The 16,111-nt window shown below is 48.5% G+C and overlaps 1 protein-coding gene and 1 long non-coding RNA gene across 2 annotated transcripts in view; one reads left to right on the top strand and one right to left on the bottom strand.

The window, feature by feature from the left end:
- Positions 1-4,764: 4,764 nt before the first annotated feature.
- On the bottom strand, positions 4,765-6,805 carry LOC108962543 (uncharacterized). The gene is made up of 3 exons (XR_001991204.3): positions 6,680-6,805; positions 6,298-6,377; positions 4,765-6,203 (listed from the first exon to the last, which is right to left on the bottom strand). It is a non-coding gene; the product is annotated as an uncharacterized LOC108962543 (long non-coding RNA).
- A 153-nt stretch (positions 6,806-6,958) lies between these two features.
- SYNDIG1 (synapse differentiation inducing 1) overlaps positions 6,959-16,111 on the top strand; it is a 49,850-nt gene continuing 40,697 nt past the window's right edge. Inside the window, exon 1 of the mRNA XM_030236464.2 lies at positions 6,959-7,035. The gene's annotated coding sequence lies outside the window, so the exon portion shown is untranslated. The remainder of the gene's footprint in view (positions 7,036-16,111) is intronic.

Below are 16,111 nucleotides of genomic sequence, written 5' to 3'. Positions count from 1 at the left end.
GCAGCAAGAGAAGAGCCTGGCATTCTCCTGAAATCATAATTGCCAAGGTGGGAATCACACACAGAAGACTCAGCTCAGCATCCTCCTGCTTCCAGCTGCTGCCCCAGGGTGTTGCATCTCCCACAGATGACTTGTGCTGAGTCCCTTGGCACTGCCTGGGTGATCCAGGGCTTCTCCACATGCCCAATAATCTTTTTTTAAGGGGGTAAGCCAACTCAGTGTGACAATCTGAAATCCATTTAATTTAACTTTACCCATCAGCAATTAATTTAACCCATCAGCATGCCCAGATATAAATCCAGGTCTGAGATCCCCTACAGGACTGGATACCTCCAGCTCCTGCTTTTCCTGTCCTGGCTACAAAAAGTATCAGGTTTTTGGGAAAAGTACTGTCTCTTACCATCTTTATACACAGGTTCCTACATACTGGGTGTGTGTGCAATCCATAATGGGTCAAATTTCATGGCACTCAGCTCCAAAAAAAGTGTCTGATTTCAAAAAAGCAGTTTCACCATGGATGAAAAGGCATTAAAGGTGAGATGGTAGATAACTCAGGAGATCCTTAATTGTGGCATTCACATTCTTTGAACATCATTCCTTCACCAAGGGTTTTTCTCCTGGGAAGCTGAAAGGCAGCAAGAGGCCTCAGAGAGAAGGAAAACAAATTCTTATCTCATTTGCTCCTCCTGTGTTGTGCTCACATGTGGAAAGTGTTTGGAGATTGTTTACCCACAGGTAATTGTTCCATTGGATTCTGGTGTGAGTTGTTTTGACTCTTTGGCCACTTGGGGCCAAGCTGTGTCGGGGCTCTGGAGAGAGTCACCAGTTTTCATTATTATCTCTTTAGCATTCAGAAAGTATCCTGTCTGTATTTTTCAGTGTAGTATAGTATAGTATTATTTAAAATATTATAGTATAATATAGTAATAAATTAGCCTTCTGATAGGATGGAGTCCTCCTCGTCATTCTCTCCCCTGGTTGGGGTTGCCTGAATTTACTCAATCACATCCAAGGGGAACTTTATCATCTCAGATATTTGGCTGACTCGGTTCGACGTCTGCAGCTCCTAAATATTTCACCAGTGGCTGGTTCCTTCCTTTATAAAAACGTCACAAGGTGGCCTTGGCATGTTTTCTGTCCGACAGATGGCCACATCTCAATTAGCACTAAGCTGTGCCTTTCCTCTCTACCTCCAAAGGCCAGTGCAAGGCAGCACAAAAATGACACAGATCCCTCTCCCTTGGAGGTGCCCATACTGGTCAAGGAGTCACCTTTTGGACAGGAAAACATTGGTGCCAGAACTTGCTGTAAGGCTTCCTGGAAGAATCCCAAAAAGTTCAAACACGAGGGCTGTACGCAGTGAGGCAAGGCACAGATGGCAAAAGAAAGGCAGTGCAGGTTTTTTTTTTCCTGAGCCTCTGTGTCTCTCAGCTCCTGGACAAATGAGAAACTGGGCTGCTTTGGCTGAATTCAAGCAACTTGTCTAAGGCATAGGAGATACAGGCAACCCTTCCTAGAGACTGGAATATATAAAAGGGTAGTGCTGTCCCACTTTTCCTAACAGGTCCCTCCAAATTAATTTAGCACCAGATGCAAAGACCTCCTTCATCCTCCTGGCAGATGATATCTAGCAGCCACTTCTGGTTTAATTAGGCAGACAGTGATTGTGTTTAGATTTTTCCTCTGTTTCAAGTAAGTGTGCATATCCAGTTTATAAAGAAGAGTTCAAAGCAATGAAACATTTGATCTTGAGCTGGGCTACATCATTCACTCAGCCAAAAAATTGTATCTTTTGCTTGTCGATTTGCTGTGAATACAGAATAAGAAAAAAAACGTGCTCAGCTTGGCTTAATCCAAACTCTCATTTTTATTCTGGTTTCAGAACTACCAGCAAACAAATCAACATCAACCTCAGCCCCCACACAGCTCAGCCATTCCAGCTAACCAATTTTTCTTTCTCAGAAAGTTAAAAGCACTCCTGGCTACGCCTTTGGGGTTGGATCCAATTACATAGATTGGATTCTTTTTGCCTTTGGCAAGAAGGAATTACAGATTTTGGGCTACTTCCTGATTGCTCTGTTCCATCACTCTGAATTACAATCAAGCTACATATGGTTGAGACCATACCAATAATTCTGGTGCCAGGATTTTTGACTGACAGAACCCACGAGAGGAAAGTCCTGAAAAACTTGGAGCACAGGGTCCTGGGGCCTAGTTGTGCCCTCTGAGTGATGAGCAGTACTTTGGGCACTGTAGACCTAAAGGTTATTATTTTTACCCTGTAAATTCCAGCTCTCAGCCCTTCTCCAAAACCTTCACCTTTCCATCCCCTCCATCTCCTTCTGCTAGCTGTGCCCCGCAGGAAGATTTAGCAGGAGTGCAGTGAAAGATTTAAGCTGGGTTTTCCTGCCAGAAGGAGGAAGTTTCTCTGTGGTGATCTAGAAAATCTGGGCTCCAGTCTGGTACTGAGAACAGGCAGGAGGAGCAGCACCCGGTGTGTCCTCCCTCCTTCCCTCTCCGGTGATAGGTGGTGCTGCTGCTCTTCCTACAGACCACCAACGCTCTTGCAAGGCTCTGCCCTTCCACTTTCTCACTCGTGGTGTCCCGAGCATGCATCCTATTATCCCAGATTCTGGCTTTGGGCAGCTGAGGACCACAGTGAAACGTGACTCTCCCACGAGCGTTTTAGCACATCAGTGGGTGCAGCAGTTAATGGTTCTCCTGAAACCCTGGAATGCTGGCTAGAGCATTCCAGAGCTGTTCCTGCAGCACGGGGTGTGTGGCTCCCAGACCAGGACTCTCTCCTGCTCTCACTCTGTGCTGGTTCCCATGTGGTTTGGCCCTGGGGCTTTCAGAGCAGCTCTGTCTCCAAGGTCTCTCCCAGGCTGTGGTGCAGGGCACCCAGGGGACCGAGGATCAGGACTGTGTGACTCCCCAGCCAGGTGTTCCTTAGGGTGCTTCCACTGAAGGCAGTGGCCAGTTGTTGGGTCAGCACTAGCCCCATAACAGCCCTGCTCAGAGTGACCCGTGGTGATGCCATTTCCCTGGAGCTGTAGTGATACATGCGTGCAAAGTCTCACCCCTTCTTTGCCTCCTACAAACCTCCATTTGGTAGGAAAACTGTTTGTACATCTCTGGTCATTTCTGCTTCCAGGTGGCACTTCCTTTTTGACATCCCGCCTTGATGGCTCCCTGTGGTGGTTTGAGAGGAAATGAAGTTTTTTGCGATGGTGTGGTCAAGCCAATCGGTGTTCAGATTTTAATATTGGCACCTGGTTTGTCCACTGAGGGCATGGATACGCCTCTGAGAACACAGGGGTTAAAAGCTGTGAACGCCTGGGGGAATTTCCTTTTTGAGTTCTGGTTTGGAACTGAGCAGACCCTCAAACCTTCCCTGCCCGGCTCCGAGCTGGTCGGGGGGGGGGAGGGGAGCCATGCGGCCGGAGAGAGGTAGGCCAGGCCTGGGCCCAAGGGTGGAGGAGAACATTGCAAGGGCTTCGGGCAGCCATCCCCCATTTCCCCCCCTGGAGAGAGGGAGAGAGAGCCAGAGCCCGTGCCTGTGATAGCGCGGCCGGCGTGAAGGAGAAGGGGGGGGGTGCCCAGCAGGGCAGCCAGGCGTGGGAGTTCATGGAGCAAACCGGCAGAGCCTGGGACTTTTAACCCTTCTGGGGAGGATGGAAACCTTGCAAATGCTGATTCCTCCTGAAGTTGATGAGATTGAGAGGAGTTGAGAAGAATCCTAGGTGGGAGGAGATGATGGAGTGGCTTTGGGCTGGACTTTTCTTGTATAGCCACAGCAGAACCCCTTGTGTTCCTGTGACACAGAGACTGCATTCTAGGGGGAGGCGATGGCTCAGAGCCAGGAGAGTGCAGTGATGTGGAGGAGTGTGAACAGAGACGACGGGTGAGGAGGGTGGTGGTGGTGCCCTCCGTCTTCCAAGAAGAAGAAGAGGAAAATGATCTCTGTTCAAGAGACGCCTCGGCCCCAGGGGGTGAAATTTGGGGGGGACAGGTGTCCCAAAAGGAGAGGGACTGTGCTCTATTTGGAACTGGACAAAGTATCCTTAAAGGGAAAACCCAAGAAGCAGCTCTGGTCCATGTGCAGTGGTGAGAGCACTGGACATGGAGGGAAGAGGTCAGGATGGCAAAATGTTCTCCGGGCGGTGCCACACGTGACACGGAAACACGAGAAGTTTCGACTGTTTCCTGGGGAAGCCTGTGGTGCAAGAGAGACTCCTCTCTTCTCGAGGAATTGAGAACTGATTATCTAACGGGTAGTAATGGAATTAGAAATTTGGTGGGGGGAGGAGGAGGAAATTTGGAAGGTTTTCATCCTGTGTTCTGTGTGTTTTTCTGTGTAGTTTTAGGTTAATAAAGTTCTTTTTTTTTTCTTTCAACCTTAAGTTGGAGCCTGTTCTGCTCTGTCTCTGATCACATCTCACAGTGGATGCCAGGGAAAGAGGTATTTTCGTGGGGGCACTGGCATTGCGCCAGGCTCAAACGATGACATTCCCAAATCCCTAGCTCCTCACAGGCAGAAACTGAAGGACCATGGAGGATCACAAGCCATCATGGGCTGCCCTGCTCCAACAGCCATCAGACCCAGGGATGTGCACTTCCTTCCTCCCCACCTTTGCCCCTTTCAGACATCTCTTTGTGTTGATGCCTGTCAGTGCAGCGCTTTGTGCTTCCCCTGCCCCACCACAAGCCCCTTTCTGTTGCTGTTTAAAGAAATTTCTCCAAAAATCAGCAGGTTACCAGTGAGCTGCAAATACCAAAATCAAATCCGGCACAGTCATCAGCTTTCCAGCAAAAGGAACAGGGCAATTTATGGCAAATGTAGTGCCATAGGAAAGTGGCATCATTAACACTAGTTAATTATGAGTTAATTAGTGTATTGGTAAATTCTTTGATTGTTTTGGGCTGGAGAAGAGGCTGACTTAAAAAAAAGGGAGAAGTATGCCCTGGTCTGTAGCAGTGGCTGCAACCCCTGTCATTGTTGGATTGTGATTGCTCCTCTACTTAGATTTTCTTGGTTCTGCTTAAAATCTAGTAAGCCAAATGAGACCAGATTTCCTCATGGACACAAAGTCTCATGGTCTTCTCAGACTGAAGAAAGAATGTGCTTAGTTTGGTTCAGGGACAATGGCAAACGCGGAGGAACAGTGTTAGAGGAAATCATTACTTCCCTGACGTCACTGAATCTCACTTTGATATAGTTATGGGAAAAAACTCATATTTTGGAAGTGTCAGAAGGAAACAAACTGGCTGGAAGCAAGAAAATTTGACCTGATGATCCAGAAATCCCTTCCCCAGTCCATTCTGCAGAAATGAATTTCTTTTTCTTTAAAAATAAATCCCAACAAATCTGTTTGGATTTCCCCCTGTTTCACAAATACATTTGGTCACTGAAAAATGAGTTTCAGCAGGAATTCACCATCCATCCAAACAAGTTGGTATCTCCAATCAGTTGCAGTGATGACTGATGAATTTGCACTGTAGGAGCTGAAATACCTTTGGCTGCAAGCCAACCCCCCTTAAAGTTGTGTCCCTGTACAAGCAGGATGGAAAGTACTAAAAGTGTTACTTGGTAAAGGCATAATGATGGTGATTTAGAGACTTCTATCCACAAGCAAGTAAAGGTGAAAAACACTCTGGAGAATCAGGGTGATCATAATTTGGGGCTATTTCTTTCTGCTGATTATGTATGAATTGCCTCCCAGTGCCTGTTACATTAGGGAAGAAACTGTTTTCTCCAAGATGCAAAACCTCCCTGCACTCCAGATCAACTCAGGAATGAACAAGGCACCAGATTTTTAGAAGGAGAGAAAAATCTTCTGTGAATACCACTAATATATACTAAACACGAAGTGAGTTTGGAGCACCAATAAAATTTTGTTGAAGAGCAGAAAGCAGGGCTGGAGAAAAACCCTAAGATGGGATCAAGTCAGTTAACGTGTGTTTAGAATCTTGAACATTCTCCTTCAGCAAAGATTTGGCATGCTTGCTTTTGGGACTATGAATAACAAATGATAAGCAAGCAGTGAGAGGCAGAAGCCGTAACCCTGAGAGGTGGAGACAACAAAAGTGCACCAGGGCTTTCCATCCTCGTGTCTCTGTCCCTGTAGAGGCAAAGGGAAGCAGTGATCTAAACGGAACATGTGATTTCCCAGCAGCATTTTGAGCCGTGCATGTTGAAGCATCTAGAAAGAAGTGGTGACAGAGAAGCTTTTAGGGAAATGACTTGGCTAGCAGGCCTGTTGGGAATGGAAAGAGGAGAGGATGAGCACGGCTTACCCCTGTTACGCAGGATTGTTAGGAGAGCGGGGAACACCCCTCAGTGCCGTGGGATGCAGCCCAGTGCGCTCGTCATTACGCTAAAAAAATAAAACGCAAACATTTAAAATTCTCCAGACCTGCTGGAGCTTCCCCGTGGTCCTGGGGAGCTGTCCCGGGGTGCTGGTTGTGCCCTGGTGGCTGGGGGAGCAGTGCCGGAGTCCCTCGGCGGCAGGGCAAGGTGTGGGGCAGCCGGGCTGGAGCGAGGAGAGCGGTGCCCGCCAGGGTTCGCTGAGCCCCGGTGTGCGGGGAAGAGAGGAAACCTGGCTGGGAAGAAGGCCTGGAGAGGATGAGGAGAGGGAAGAGAGGGGGGTCGGAGAGGGGAGGGCTTTGCCATACTCACCCGGGGCGGGGGTTACACACCGAGGGATGGGAGGCTGTTCCTGCTGCGCTGCAGAAGGAAAGTTGGCCGCGCTGCCGCGCAGGGCTCCTTCTCCTGCCTCTCTCCCTCCGCCTGCCTCTCTCTCTCTCTCTCCCCCTCCCTCCCTCCCCCTTTTCCTCCTCCTCCTCCGAGCCCACAGTGCCGCCGAGGCGGTGCAGGCTGCGCAGCCCCTTCTCCGCCGGCGCTGTGCAGCCCCCGGGCCGGGTCCCCGCCGCCGCCCCCGCCGCGGGGATGCTGCCGGGCGGAGCGCCCGGGCGCTGAGCCGCCCCTCGGCCGCGCCAGCGGGAGCACCGCGCCGCGGGTCACCTTGCAGGGAGGTGAGTGACCCCCCAGCCCACCCCGTTCGATCCCCTCCGGGCAGCGAAGCACCAAATGCCCGCTCCGCCGCATCCCCCGGGGCATCCTCCGGAGCGCGGAGCGGAGGCGGGGGCACCGCGGCTCCCGCAGCCGCCTCGGCCGAGGGACTCCTGGGGGAGCGCAGGGAAGCGCGGGGGCTGAGCGGGGCCGCCCGCAGAGGTGCTTCCCCGATGCCCTGCGAAAAGCCCGAATTACCATGCCCGGTCCTGCCCGGCGGGGTCTGGGGGGAGAAGAGGCTTTTCCAGTGCTCGGCGAGATCGGGAACCTTGGATGGGAAAGTGCGCGCGGGGTTCTCCTTTTCCCTTCCCTCCTCTTCCCCGGGAGGAATCCCATCTAGCGCACTGTGGCAGCTTTTCCTCCCAGCTCCCGTCCGCCCTGCCGGCGCAGGGAAGGGAGAGAGGGTTTGTGCGGAGGTCTGCGGGGGCAGAGCCGGGGGCAGGCAGCGGAGATGCTGAGCTCCTGGCAGCCGCAGCTGCTCCCCTCGCTATCCTGCTCCGGAGAGGCGCCGGACTGAATTTCTTTTCCTTCCTATCGTCTAGTTTGGGAGCAGTGACAGCTAAGTTGGGAAAAGGGATGGTTGAGGCAAGGAGGCAGCAGTGGTCCCTGCTACCGATGGCAGTGGGGTGACATTGGGGAAGTCCCCCGTGCCTGCCTCGTCCTTCTGGATGGGGTACCCGGGTACCACTAAAGCATCCCGCAGGGGCTCAGTTCTTCAGTAGGAAGAGGCTGGCAGTGCACTGAGACCTTTCTGGAACTGACACTCCAGGAGTACAATCCTTCCTGGAGCAGGATAGGTAGCGCTCCCCAGCCAGGAGTGTGCTGCAGGGGGAGAGGTGCAAGAGTCTGTGTGGGACTGGCTGTAGTGGTGGTGGGGTATAACCAATCCCCCACCCGGGCAGAACATGGGGCAGGAGTGGCAGGAGTTGCTCCAGAGAGTAATCTTTTGAACTGTGCCTTCAAAATCACTGGAGGGAAGCATTAATCTCTGATAGGAAAAAAATTCTAAACTTTCCAGATAGATTAAATATTCAAATTACAATTAATTAGATATTAAGCTGGTGTAAACAGAGCATTAGCAACAATTAAAAGATGCTTTGATGGTCTTAAACTCAAGATGATGCATTAACTGGCAGATTAAGGGGGATATTTGTGTATTCTAAAAAGCAGTCAGAACAGAGAATACACTTTCCTACATTCATGTATTTAAATGACTTAGTTTTAATTATAGTTAATTAATTGTCATCTTTAAAGTAGCTGCGAGTTGATGGTCTGTGTTAATTTCAAATTGCCTTGCTCCTAAGACAAAGAGTGATTTTACTGGACAAGGTGACATTTTATTGGCAGTTTTGGTAACCACAGATCATGCCAGGGTGTGTGTAGGATAAACTCATTTGTAGGAATTAAATGAAGTCTCCTCTCATTAGCTGGGCAGGCAGATGTCTCACACCAGTGGTGCCACACACTCTGGAATAAATCTCACACACAGAGCAGGGCTCTTCCTTACACAAATGCAGATGTAATGCAGTACTGGTGTACACAGGCACCACCACAACACATTTAACTTGAGGAAGGATGCTCTCAGGGTTTAAAATGCTTTTTCTTCTGAGGACAGTATTAGAGAAAATGTGCAATCTGTTTGGATAAGGGGTTTTTTGGTCTTTCTTTCTCTCTACAGCAAATTCATATCTGCAGACAGCTGTAAAATGCTTCCAGTGGAGTTATTTAATACTGTCCATGTGGTTATTAAGATTGCAGATTACATGTGTGGTTATTAAGAGTCCAAATTTTGTCATCTTCACTTTGGAGACTCGAATTTTTACAGGTTATGGTTTGTACTGTGAAATTGGGGGGAAAAAAAAAGGAAAATAACTGCAGAGGTGCACACAGGAGAAAAATACTCAGCGTGTTCATTGGCTTTGCTTTGACAAACATGAAGAGTGGCTGTGTGTAAGTGTCTGAATACACATCCTCCAGCTATCATGCCAGCTCTTTCTGAGTACCCTTTCTCTGGCAAAAAAAGCTGGAAAATACTTTGAGTAATAGGGTCACAGGAAAATGTTCCTCTTCAGATGTAGATGCCTGTGACCCTGAGGATTCACATGGAGCTGCTCTAACCTGTAGCACTTGAGAATCAAAAGATTCTGTGATTTCAATTTGGTGCTGTAAATTCAGAAGAGTGACAAACTGGTTGTTTTCCCTGCACAAGCAAAGGCTGCATTTTGAAGCAGTGGTGCAGTGCATGAGTGGTGTGAGTCCATGCATGCCTTTAGCAGTGCCAGTTTTATACCTGGCATCCCTATGGATGTGTATTTGTATGTGTGTCCCTATAAAACCTGATGGTGCAAAGTTCCCTCCTTTACCAATAACTGCATTTCTGTCCTTACACTTTGAGGCTTCACAGAGGCACGAGAAGAATGAACTGACTATTCACACCAAGTTGGCAAAATTCTGAATTTTGATGGGGTTTGTGTGCTTTGATTGACTGCTCAGATACCTTAAAAATCCCCAGGGAGAACAAAGAACTCTGAAATGGCATTTGCTGAAGGACAGAATCATAAAATGGTTTTGGTTGCAAAGGATATTAAGATCATGTAGTTCCAAACCCCCTGCCCTGGACAGGGATGCATTCCACCAGCTCAGGTTGCTCAGAGCCCATCCAACCAGAAAACTTCCAGGGATGGGACATAATCAAACAGTTCAGCTTCTAGAGAGAGGACCTAGGAAAGGCATCCAGCCTGGTGTCAGGTCCTGCAGGACAGCTGTGCTCAGCCTGCTGCTTCAGGACATCTCCCACAGCAGCTGCCCCCTGCGTGCAATGACTTATCCAGTCCTCTCCCAGTGGGTGGTGTCCCCATGTCACCCACCCAGCTTCCAGCTCCTGTCCTTGTGCTCTTTGCAGCAGAACAATCTCCCCTCTTCCAGCTGCATGTGGCTCTCAAGATCATGGAGGCAAGGTTGTGATGTGGATATGCTGCCAGCCCAGAGCCTGAGCCTCCCATACAGAAGTCCCTGAGGTCCTATATCCCTTCTCCTCCCAGAGAACAAAGAGGACAGGACTTTTCTTCATGTTCAGACAATGCCCTGACTCTAATAGGCATCAGCATTACTCATTTCCATTTTTGTTTCTGCAGGGAGGGGTGAGTGTAGGGTTAAGAAAGGTCTGAAAAGGTCAAACTATGCCCCACTGATGCAGCTGCTTCATTTTCCCCTGCCTGCCCTGTCTGCCTGCAGCTACCACTCTCACCATGGCTGAATCACTTACTCTGTAAGGCTTTTGTCCCATGGTATAGTCCCAGCTCTGCAATTTTTCTGTCTTATGGAGCACAGCTGATTTTATGGCCCCAGAAGCATCTGTTTACTCTAATCATCCTTGCCCAGATGAACTGACTCCAGTAATTTTGCAGTATTTTTCTAGCAAAGTGACTTGCAGCCCTGGGGTGCTTTTCTTGGGGCAGGAGGGACAGAAACTTCCATTTTGCACCCAGTCTGCACCAGCACAGACTCTTCCTCTCCTGTTAGCTCTTTATTTTCCATCTGTGCTTCAGGAATACCTCAAGCCCAGCCTGGAGCACAGCACTGGGGGTTTACATGCAGAGCAAGTGAGGCAGTGCCTTGCCCTGCTTTGCTTCCTGCCTCCAGTGTGGGAAAGCAAGCAGAGCCAGAAGAGCAGGGTGTGTGCAAGAACTGGGCTCTGGGGGCTTGGCTGCCCACCAGGAATGAGGCTGGAGTGAGTTAGCAGGGCCAGTCCTGCATCCACATCTGGGTGATCCTGTCTGTGTCACAAGTCAAACAGGGATTTTTAGGTCCAAGGGGAGGCACAGGGTTCAGCCAGCAGGCAAACCAAGAGGGCCAGGGATGCTGTGATGTTGGTATTCATGGGAGAGACTTCCAGCTTCTCTTTTGGCAGCTCTTAAAGTAAGGATTGCTCCTCATGGCTCAATGTCCCCAGTTTGAGATGGGGAGTTTGAATATGATGCTCCTGCTCTGCAGTATTGGGGAGCCTCTTGAAAACACAGCAGGGAAAACACAGCCAGACTTTCTGACTACTTTCGCTCTGCAGAGTAATTGCCAGAAGTGGTGCAGGTGTCAAGGCATTTTTACACCTTCCACAACAGCCAGGGTTATTGACACCAGAGCGAGGTGCTCTCAGTCAGGCCAATTATTTATTATCTAGAAAGTGCAGTGAATGAAAAAAGTTGTGAGTTCAGACTAAACCCCACAAAGAATTAAGGCTGAAAAAATTGAGTCGCGAAGAATTGCTAGAAAAGTCTGAATGTGTCTTTTTCTTTTTTTTTTTTTTTTTAATTGGAGGCAACTTGAGGCATAGTGAATTAAAAGCCAGCTTGTTCAATTAAAAATAAATAAATGAAACATTGCATTTCATTTCAGCTCAGGCAAAATACTTCCATCTGCTCAAAAGGAAATATTTTGTTGCAGGAATAACATTATTATATATTAGGTCAACGCAAGGTAATTCCTCCTTTCTTCCCCACTCCATTCTTTAGTTCAGATACTGAATTAAGCAATCAATTATTCAGGCAGATATGCAGATGGCAATTGTTTTAACATATATCTCTGTACAAGCAATCAAGAGACCTGGATTTTATTTCCAGCTCTGTCTTGACATGACCTTGGGCATTTCACCATTCTCCAAGTTCCTGGTTTTTAGGAGGACAGATCACATCTCACAGCAGATTTGCTGCACATTCGAAATACTAAAATAGCACAGAGGTCTTTTTAATTCCACTGTTAGCAATGAAACATTTAGCTATCACTAATGCATGCATTCCTAATTTTCCCAGTGTGAGTAAGTTGCACTGCCTTACGAAACTCCCTGTAGTTTACTTAATAGAGTAAAAGGAATTCCAGCTGCTGAAATACAGCATTCCCTTGAAACAAAACCTACTTTAATAAGCCCAGCTAAATCAAAGAAGAAAAACACAAGCAGGAAAGGGGTTTTTTCCTTCACTTTGTTAAGTATTTCACTTTGTAGTCAGCACTCCAGATCCATACATTGCCTGTGATTTCTCTCATGCATGATGCCTGTATTTGTTGTTGCAGTTTCTAAATGTCTGAAATGCCTCAAACCATGCTGAAGCTTATTGCACTGTGCTTTAGAAACTCCCTCTTACCTGAGAGCTCCTGCCAGGGAATCTGCAGCTCCTGTGAGGCTTGACTGCTCTTCAAGAGAGCTTTCTCCCCTCTGCTTTCCCTGCACTGGCAGAGGAGGAGAAACCAGCTTCAAACCCAGGGGCATTTTGTTGAATCTGATCATCCTGGGGCTGAATCACCTTCTGCTGGTGGCACAAAGAGTCACTATTGCCACTTCTTGCCATTCTGGTGATTTAGCCTCACTGAGGGATTTGGGAGCAGTACTTTTGGGGAGCGTGGCTGACAGGTGGGAATATCTAAGGTTCAGAGGGATTCAAATCATGGCATGATCAAGTTGAAGGACTCTCAGTTGGTCTGCAGTTCTGTTTCATGCTCAGAGAGGTCAGCTCTGGGATCACACCACGATCCTCAGAGATTCATTGAGTTGAGTCTTCAAAACCTGCTAGGATGGAGACTGCAAATCCTCATTGGGCAGCTTTTTCCTGTGCTTGACTGTCTTCACGGGGAAAAGGTTTCTGCTGATATCCAGCAGCCCCATGCAGAAGCACATGAGTTTTTGATGCTTTTTTCCTGGCTGATGACCTGCCACATCTGCAGGGAATGGCAGAGGGTACAGCCTCAGGCTTTGACAGCTGATGGGGACTCTGCCTTCAGCCTCACTTGCCTTTGTCTTCCAGTTTTCTTGCCAACAAGCCAGCCTGCTGGGCTGGTGGTGCTTGGTCTGTGTGGATGAATGTCCTTCTGGTGTGCTGTGAGGAGGTGGCTGGGGCTGCCCAGCCATAGCCCAACGTTCACCTCTATGGCTTGCTCAGAATTCAGGGGTTTGTATCCAGAGTTTCCCAACTGCTTATTCACACAGGACACTGGGTGCCTGGCAAGGGTCTCCAGAAGGCTAAAGAGCCCTAAAGCTGTGCAAAGTCCTGTGGAGAGAGGAGGAAAACAGCATCCTGCCAGGTCCCAAGAGAGCAAAGGAGTTTTGGGATGGTGGGCAGTAACAGAGCTGGCTTCTGCTCCTTGTCTGCTGGAGCCTGGGACACAGCATTTAGCTGTTCCCTCGCTGCCCTCCTTACAGCTGGCATTTCTCTGTCTCACACCCTGTGCTTAATTAGTTTGTCAGGCACTGTCATCATAGCAGGAGGCTGCAGAACACCCAGCAGAGCGTGGCTCTCAGTGCAGCTCCTCACTGTAGCTGGGCTCTGCTGTAACACCAGTGATAGCTTAATAAACCACAGCATTGCAGACTAGAGATCTTGGCACTGCTTGCAGCTTCTTATTAAAATGAGAAAGGAGGAAGGGGGAATCCAAGAAATTGGAAGGAGCGAAGGTTAAAGTCATTAATGGACTCACTTTTTATAGTAGACCGGGGTAAAAATGTCTAACCCCGAGGTAAACATTAGATTGAAGGTTGATATATTGATTATGCATCTATCAGTTAATAACTTGAACTTGGCTTTTCCTTCTGGTTCCAGTCTCAAGTATGAAAATGCAGAATTATTTCTGGTTGGCCTCAGTGCCAGTGAGTGATTTGTGGGACAATTAAAGCCATGCAAAGACAGAAGAAACCTGAATCCAACCAATTAAAATTAACTCTGCATCTTGGAGCAGGCTGAAAAGTTTTCTTATTTCAAGAGCTCTGATGAATTTCATTTTCATGTCAACATCACTCTGAAACCTCACCGTGGTCATAGGTAATGAGAGCTTTTTTCTGCTTTGAATGTTGGCTCCCTGCAGAGATGGCACCCTCCCATTTCCTCAGGTGGTCTGTCAGAGGGGTACCTGCTCTAGCACTGCCATCCAGGAATTCTGGGCTGCAGGGAACCTGGAAACTGGGGCAATCTTAATTTTAGGATGTACCTGTGAGCCACAGGCTTGTGAGCCTGGCCCAGGCCATGTCCATGAAAGCCCCTGGTGAAAGTGGAGTGTCTGGATCCATGCCCAGGGGGTCCCTGCAGGCAGGACAAAGGCTCTGAGCCACTGCAGAGGCACAGGTGCCTTTTGCCCCTAAGCATCACCCTAAGTGACCATGTGCCACTGTCTGTCACACCCCCATCTCAGCCTGGGGGATCCCATTTCAGGAGTAATACTGATATAATTATTTCTTTCTCTTTTTTCCCCCCTTCTTAATGCATTATCCTGAAAAGTCCTGAGTCTCCTCAGCCCCTTCCCATCAGGCAATACTCTTGCAGGGCCAAGAACATTGGGTCAGGCTCTGGTAGGGCAGGCAGCCAGCTACAGATTAAAAAGCACCTGGGGTTAAAGCATTTACCTTGATTGCATGCTGCCACCCACATCTCCCTGCTGACCTTCCCTGAGGCACCCTGCCTGCTATATGGGACTCCAGGGATGTCCTGAGCAATGGACTATCCCTGTTGTCAGAGGAGCTCTGTGAGGGAAGGATGCTCCCTGCCTTGTCCTCGCCTCACTTTGGATGTTTTTTACCACTTTTTACTCATTACCAAGGGGAAAGGGTCACTCAGAATCTGCAATATTGGTTTACAAACCTGGTTTAAATGCACAGAAGGTGAGGACCTGCCATATAGGTGCTTAGATCCATGGTAGGGCTGAGAAACAATGCAGCTCCAAGGCTCTTGGGACTTCTTCTGGTCAGAGTGACTCTGAGATGCCTTAGAAAGTCTCTTTTCCTAGCCTGGCAGTCAAAGAAGGAGTCAGAACTCCTCTTCAACCCTTCTCTTCTCGTTCTCAAGGTTGTTCATTGTTTCTTGTCTATACAATTCTTTCTCTGGCCTGCCGAGTTCCGTGCAGCAGGTCAGACAGAGGCACACTGCCTGCCCCTGGGTGGTGTTATCTTTTTATACCAAAAACTGCATTATTTACCATAACTTCTCCATACTGATCACCTATGTTAGACAGTGAGCTTCTACTCTAAACTGATCTAAAAGTGCCAGCATCACAGCAGAAGATGGAGGCTAAGAAGAAGAGGAAGGAGAAAGGCTGGACATACCCAGATTCCTCTGCCTTGCTTCTTGAACTTCCATTCTTAAAACTTTAAAAAAAATCTATTTTTCACCTCGTGACAAACTAACTGTTATTCTGCTTAGACTTTCTTGGCTTGCAGATCCTCATATAAGGTTGGTAATTTTTTATAGGGGTCATAATCAAAATCACAGGTGTCTTGGGTTCTGTGCCAGGGTCTCTGAGCCCCCTGGCAGAGGTTTGGGCAATCCAGGACAGCCAGAGGGATGTCCTGAATTCCAACACAAGGCATGCAATAAAACTGCCCTAAAATGGCATTTTCCTGAGTGCTCCTTAAGCCAGACTTAGCTGAAATGATGTGACCACAGGCAGGTGCAAGGCCTGACCCAAGTTTTCCAGCCATTGATGCAGTGACAAAGCGCTGACCTCTTCATCCATTTCTCTAGCAGGGCATTTGTTTGATTTGTGAGTCTTCCTCCAGTTTCTGCTACATCTGTGGCATATTCCTCCTGACCACTTAACTTTGCCTGCCAGGTGGCAGGGATAAGAATGTTTGCAAGAAGGTTTGCAGTTTTTGGGGGAAGTCCCTCTGGCTTCAGTGGGATTGATGGTTGATGTTACAAATCAGGGGGGGCTCTCACATTTTCCAAGCCAGCTCAGGAGAAACTGAGCAAAGTCTGAGAATTTACTCTTTAGTTGATGAGTTTCTCATCTTCTGCCTGTAGGGATGTACTTTCATGCAGTTTCTTTGGGGGAGGTGGGAGGAGGAGGAAGTGGAAGGTTTGTGCTCAAGCAGCTGGAGGCCCAGCAGGATGCTCCTGCTGCCTGGATTGCACATGGAACTTCCATGGGATCCCACCATGGTGGATTTTCTCTTCTGCAGCTTTCCTGCTGGTTCACTTAAGAGAAGCACTGAACTACTTGACAGCACAATAAAAATGGGGCTGCTGCATGTTAAACCGAGTGCTGTGAATGTAAACATGTCAGCAC

The sequence above is a fragment of the Serinus canaria genome, chromosome 3, assembly GCF_022539315.1.
Source record: "Serinus canaria isolate serCan28SL12 chromosome 3, serCan2020, whole genome shotgun sequence".
Taxonomy (NCBI): domain Eukaryota; kingdom Metazoa; phylum Chordata; class Aves; order Passeriformes; family Fringillidae; genus Serinus; species Serinus canaria.
Note: the sequence above shows the minus strand (reverse complement) of the source record. Positions and strands in the feature narration are given on the sequence as shown.